Consider the following 7358-nt stretch of genomic DNA (forward strand, 5'->3'; position numbering starts at 1 on the left):
CATAACAGGGCAGGAATGGGGTCATGGAGCCTGAGAGTAAAATGCTTTCTCCTTTTGTTTTTCCTACAGCCCTTCTTTACCCATGCAGCCTAATCAGCTCCTGAAGAAGGGGCATCCTCCTGAAGATGTTTGCATCCTTCTTGAGAAGGAATGAGAGAAGACTGTCTTCATGGCACGCATTTTGCTGTATTCATTTTCCCAGATCTCTTAAAGCAAACGAGTCCCTCTGTACCCCTCCCTTGCTTTATTTTTGTGAGGACTTTATTGACAAGTAAACTTTCTTGTCTCTATTCAGAGTCTATAAATTATGAATTAGTGTCTTCAGAGATAAAGGGGAGGATTCGTTCTTCCATACATGGAAATCCCACAGCAAGGTCAACAGCGCACTGTAACGCTCCCTTAAGCTTAATACAGCACAGAAAGAGCAGGTTCTATGTCACAAACTGCCTCACTGGGACCCGGGAGGGAAGCATTAAAATACCTCTTTCCAGATGGAGAAACAGACTCAGATGGAGAAACTTTACAGATGGAGTTGCCTGAGCTCCCACAGCTAGCGTGTGTAGCAGAGCTGACGTTTAACAGAGGCCTGTCCTACTCCATGCCCATCCTTTTTCCCTTCTGCACTCCGGAAGACAAAGCTTCTCTTCTAGAGCACCTTCAGAACATCTGAACAGATCTGAAGATCTGTAATCTAACCCAATGCCATCCAGATCCCCTGCTCTGCTTCAACCCTTGGGCCAGCCTCAGAAATCCATTCGCTCCACCTGAGAAACTAAAGCTTTGCCAAGGGCTACCTCAGAGTAGGGCTGAATTCCTGAATGTTGACATTCTGAGTCTTTCTCAAAGATGAGGCAGAGTGGGCTTCCCTAGTGGCGCAGTGGTTGAGAGTCCGCCTGCCGATGCAGGGAACACGGGTTCGTGCCCCGGTCCGGGAAGATCCCACATGCCACGGAGCGGCTGGGCCCGTGAGCCATGGCCGCTGAGCCTGCGCGTCCGGAGCCTGTGCTCCGCAACGGGAGAGGCCACAGCAGTGAGAGGCCCGCGGAACGCAAAAAAAAAAGATGAGGCAGAGTTAGACAGAATCCTGGAGTCAGATAGGGCAGAACTCCAGGTAAAGGCCAGAAACAAACTGGCCTTGGAAAATGGAAAGAAAACAGAGGCCCTGGAACCAGAAGACCAGATTCTCCTCCTGGATTCAGCATTTGCCAGCAGTGAGAACTTACATTGCCTCATTTCTCTGAGCTCCAGCTTTCTGGTCTGGAAAATGGAGATATCAGAACCTTCTGCTTATTCAACATCATTACACTGATGATGAAAAGAAGTAGTGGGAGCAGCCTAGGTGTTCCTCAACAGGAAAATGGATAAACAGAGACATAGCCACACAATAGATATTATTCAGCAACAAAAAAGAACAAATTATTTACACATGCAACAACACAGATGACTCTCAAAAACATTATACTAAAGGAAAAAAAAGACAGACGTAAAAGACTGCATGATTCAATTTATATGAAGTTTTCCAGCAAAAAAAGCTAACCAATAAGGATAGAAATTAAGATAGTGGTTGCATGGGGAATTGACTGAGAAGGGGCAGGAGGAGATGGGGTGATGGAAATGTTCTATACATTTGATAGAAGAAGTGTATGCATTCGTCAAGAACGATTGAATGCAGACTTAAGATCTACACCTGTCACCATATGTAAAGTGTACCTCAATAGAAAACATAATACAATTTTAAAAGTTTTGTAAATAAAAGAGCTTTGTACAAATGGAGAATTCCACAGTTGCTTTACCAGAATACTGGTCCTCTTTACGTGACGGCTTGGTCGGACAACCTCATATGAGTGACGCGCGGCAGCTCCAAAAAAATGCACTTAACTGAGGTTACTCTCTTTTATTATCCAAAGTTTATGATTGGATCTGAACATAGGGATTTCTGAGAAAAGCAAATAGCATACAAATAAAGCAACACTAAGTTTAGAAATAATGAGTCATATTCTAATAGCGAAGTGGCATATGGGCCATTCCACAGCACATACACATTTCCTCTAAATCAGACTCCCTACATTTCCATAGGAAAGGGAAGTTGCTATTTAAAATTTAGCTCGAGAAAAGCAAGCAGCAATAAAAAGAATAATGCCATTTGTATTGAGCACACCAGCCTCTTCCAAAATGTTCTTGTTTCTGCCCACAACTGCCCTGCAAAGCAGAAAGCATTATCTCCATTTCAGAGATAAGAAAATCCAGGCTCGGGTGTGACTAAATTACTTGCCAGAAGACACACACCAAGAAATCAAACCTGTGTGTGTCTGACTCTATAGCTTCTTTACTCTATCCTGACAGATTATATATATTTTCCAGTCACACTTATTGCTCTAATTAGTTATCTTCTCAGTTGTAGGTAATTTTCTCATTACACAATAGTCATAGAAGTAATATCTAATGTTTATTGAGTATTTATCAAGTGTCAGGAAGTTAACATGTATTAAGGCATTAAATGCTTAAAATTTAGTAAAAGGGAGACATTATTCCCAGCCTGATTTACAAATGAAGAAACTGACCAAGAGGAGGATAAGGGCTTTCCCAAGGTCACACATGGAGCAAGTAGCAGAGCCAGCATTTGTGCCCAAGCAGCCTGGATTCAAAGGCCACGTGATCAGCCCAACCATTGCACTGTCTTTTCTCAATGGGTGAGAAACCCAAAGTGCAAGGCATTATACAATAGTACTCAAACCTTTATTTCAGAAAAGAGTAGAACATTTTGAACTTTTCTAGGAAAGGTCGGCAAGCAGAAGCAAGTTCAAGATTGTAAAACAACGTACATCTACTATTTCTATCTAACTCATAGTAGCAGTTGGGGCTATCAGTGTATCTATAGTAAATGCAAAGACAACAGAACTTTATAAATCCTAAAAAGGTCACAAGGTCAGGACATGACACCATCATGATTGAGCATCGTCTAGAAAATTTCATTCTGGTCCAAAGATTCACCCCAAAGCCTCCAAAGAGTGTGTCAGATTCTCAGAGTAACAGCTCACTGTGCAACAATGGGAGTAGAAGGAGGGGCAGAGGAAGAGAGACTGTGAGCTTGAGAAAAGAAGAAACCCGGGGGCTTCTGAAACTCTCCTTCCTCTTCTTCCTACAGAAGTACTGATCTAAGGCTCATATTCCTATTACAGGGTTCTCAAATTTTAGCACGCATCAGAACCACCTGGAGCAGGGGGAATTTCTAACAAGTCCCCACGTGAGGCTAATGCTCCCGGTCTAAAGACCACACTTTGAAAATCACTGCCCTGGGGACTTCCCAGGTGGCACAGTGGTTAAGAATCCACCTGACAATGCAGGGGACACGGGTTTGATCCCTGGCCCGGGAAAATTCCACATGCCGCGGAGCAACTAAGCCTGTGTGCCACAACTACTGAGCCTGTGCTCTAGAGCCCACGAGCCACAACTACTGAGCTCACGTGCCACAACTACTGATGCCCACATGACTAGAGCCCATGCTCTGCAACAAGGGAAGCCACTGCAATGAGAAGCCTGCATACCACAACGAAGAGTAGCCCCGCTCACCGCAACTAGAGAAAGCCTGCACACAGCAACGAAGACCAACGCAGCCAAAAATAAACACATTTATAAAAAAGAAAATCACTGCTCTGTAATATTAATCCCTCCCAAGCCTCTGCTTAAGTATCTCCAACCACAAAGGACACTGAAGTGAGATTAACACTGCCCACTCAACAAAGCACGAGGTTATAATTTTACTTACTAACCATGAGGAAATGCTACCAAATGTTAAAGTAGAAAAACACTTTATAATAATAAATTCTAAACATATCTATTTCTGAAATACACACAACAAAAGTTGCTATATTTCACTAAAAAATAAAAGGTCATACTTTATTTTTCTTAATGACTACCAGAAATCCCAGGTCAAAATTTTCCACGTGCAATGTTTATGCCTGATCAGAAGAAAACCCCTGCAGACCCAGAGGCTAACGCACAGGTTCTGTGTAAACGTTGACAGCCAGAGTCTCAGTTGAGCTCATTTAGCTTAACAAGTCTCTAGCTCCAGTTCACAGTGAGCAGCAGAGATCAATAAAAGCTCTATAATGCTTTTCCATTAGTCTCCAGACTTTCTTTGCTCAAAATGATAAAGGATGAGTAAGGGTCAATAGTGCGATAGACATAACCTAGAGCTGCTCATTAGAGCTTACTACATTTACATAGAATTAAGTGGCACATTCTAGGGGGTTTCTGTGTTTTTCTGGGGTCATTTTGGAGAGATCCCTCTTCCCTGATTTATCACCAATTCACCAAATCCTAGGCTGAAAGGGGTCTTAGAAACCGTTTGATTTAACTTCTCATCAGCCTATGTTGTAAGATTCTTGCCTACAATGCTCTTAGGAGATGTAAGTATGACAGTTGTCAAAAAGGTGAAGACATGGACTTCCCTGGTGGCGCAGTGGTTAAGAATCCGCCTGCCAATGCAGGGCACACGGGTTCGAGCCCTGGTCCGCGAAGATCCCACAGGCTGTGGAGCAACTACGCCCGTGCAGCACAACTACTGAGCCCACATGCCACAACTACTGAAGCCCGAGTGCCTAGAGCCCATCCTCTGCAACAAGAGAAGCCACTGCAATGAGAAGCCCCTGCACCGCAACGAAGAGGAGCCCCTACTTGCCACAACTAGAGAAAGCCCACGCACAGCAACGAAGACCAAACGCAGCCAAAAATAATTTTTTTAAAAAAAGGTGAAGATATGTCAACAATTGGTGAATTGAAGGCCTTATGAGTATTAATTATATGAATCTTGCAACTTGTCTGCTGATTTCAAATTTTTCAAAATAAAATTTTGGGAAAAAATGTGGAGAAAAAAAAGGTGAAGACAGAGATCTTCAAGACTTCTCATTCAGAGCAATTTTACCTGGCTTCCTGACCTATTCTTCAATGATAGGATTATTGTTTAAAATAAATCCTTCAAAACTATGGTATCTAAAACAGGCTTGGAAGGGAGTCAAAATTGCTCAACTAATTTACGTCACAAAAATAAAACTCCGTGAAGGGAGGAAATCAGCCTGTTTGTCACCACTGTATGCCAGAGTGGGCACAGCTGGACATAAGTTCTCAATAAATATTAATTGGATAAATTAATGAGTGAATGAGACCATCATAGGTATTCATAGCTGTAATAACATTTTGTAACTTTCCAGAATAACCCTAAATGACTTGTTCGATCGCTGAGGATCCCACAATCTTCAGATTGGGCTTGAGATCAGAAAGAACTGTGTTTTATACCTAAAACACCTGCTAGAGATACCAAAGGGACATTTTAAAACAGTCAGAGGAAACTTAAAGTGTGTTAAGCCATGGATGCAAATATGAAACTTTAAATTAGTGTTGTGAAATTTTTTGAATTTTTAATTTTAGTTGGATCCTAACAAGACTATCTGTATATATGAACATGAAATCTACTCAGAAAGAAAATTGAAGCCTTAGTTAACACATTTAACTTTAGATTGTAATTTTCCCACTTAAAAAAAAACTTCCAGGGCTTCCCTGGTGGCGCAGTGGTTGAGAGTCCGCCTGCCAATGCAGGTGATACGGGTTCGTGCCCCGGTCCGGGAGGATCCCATATGCCGCGGAGCGGCTGGGCCCGTGAGCCCTGGCTGCTGAGCCTGCGCGTCTGGAGCCTGTGCTCGGCAACGGGAGAGGCCACAACAGTGAGAGGCCCGCGTACCGCAAAATAAATAAATTAATTAAATAAACTCCCGCAATTTTTATTCAATTTTCTCCTGAATTAAACTTTGATGCTTACTATGGAAATGCAGTTTCATGACAAAAGTCTTCCCCTTCCTATTATTTGTGATCTCTAGGAAACTCCTAAATAGAAATGTGGGACCACTCCATCTCCTCCAAAGAAATGTGATTATCTATGTTAATGAAAGATAAGTTTAACATGAAATAAAACCCAAGTAATTCAAATATTTTACTGCAAGTATTCATGTTACCCCCTACCTATTTTTGCCAGAGCTGCTGGCAAATTAAAAACTAAAACAAACGAAAACAACAACTTTTTAAATATTACCTCTTATTTACTAGATAGGTCACTTCCTGACAAGCAACTTGCTCTTTCATTCCAACATCAAATTCAGAAGTCAAGCTTGTGGCTCAGCAAAATTGCAAATTTCATGGACCGCTAGAATGATCTGAACATAGAATTAAAAATGTTACATCCACATTTGCCTAGGGTCTATTTCATGGCCTTCATTAAATGTTTACCTTTCCTTTATATTCACTGGTTTGACTCTTAAACAATTGATAGATAACAGGTATGTGGTTAAGAGCAACTCAACTCACCTCTTCATCTACAAGTTCTTTGGTGTTTAACTCCCATTTCAGAACCCCCCTGTCCCTCTACTTACATTTTCCTACAGAGAAGAAAAATCCTATTATTTTTACTGACTACCTCGGGGAATACTTCCTGGAATATAAAGTCATTTCTTTTTTAACCATTTATAATTAAAATTTCTTCATTTGGGGTCCAGACAGCCATCATTATCCATCCAGTTCAGACCTGAAAAGCATCAGTCAATCTCGATGGTTTCTTCTAGGTCACAACGTCTGATACTCTTGATAACAGGCATTCCTCTTAATGCACCTCCTGTTTTCATCATTAGGAAACTCTCAGTGGGCCTTTTTTCCCCTTTCTAATGAGAGTTGTGACATTAGTAACATGTAGCCAAGGCTAGTACCCTTCTCTTGGTCCATTTGCCTGACCTTGACAATGTCTTCCTGATTGGTAAGTGTTCCCAATAAATGCTAGATACCCATACACTGCTCTCATTTCAACCACAGTAATTTAATACCTGTTTCATCCCATCAGAAGCTTCTTTATCAGATGCTCAACCATACACTTAACTGGATGCTCAATTCTAAAGCCCGAATCAGAGACCGTTCTAGAAGGTGTCAACTCGTAAAAGAGATCTGTACCTTTGAAATACAAGTAGAAGAGAGAGTCTACAAGGTTTGCCACATCTTTAACTCCATCTAAGGTAGTTAGACTTTAACTTTCATTAAGTCAAGGTTTTTGTATCCTCACATCAGTGAGTCACTGAAATGTGGCATGAAAATAACTGTAAGACTTTTTGCAAACACTTTGCTAATTTAAAAGTTCAAGAAGGGGCTTCCCTGGTGGCACAGTGGTTGAGAGTCCACCTACCGATGCAGGGGACACAGGTTCGTGCCCCGGTCCGGGAGCATCCCATGTGCCGCAGAGCAGCTGGACCTGTGGGCCATGACCGCTGGGCCTGCACGTCCGGAGCCTGTGCTCCGCGGCGGGAGAGGCCACGGCAGTGAGA

Source organism: Aethalodelphis obliquidens, unplaced genomic scaffold (genome assembly GCF_003676395.1).
Source record: "Aethalodelphis obliquidens isolate GAN/ISIS:26980383/991018 unplaced genomic scaffold, ASM367639v1 scaffold1, whole genome shotgun sequence".
Lineage (NCBI taxonomy): Eukaryota > Metazoa > Chordata > Mammalia > Artiodactyla > Delphinidae > Aethalodelphis > Aethalodelphis obliquidens.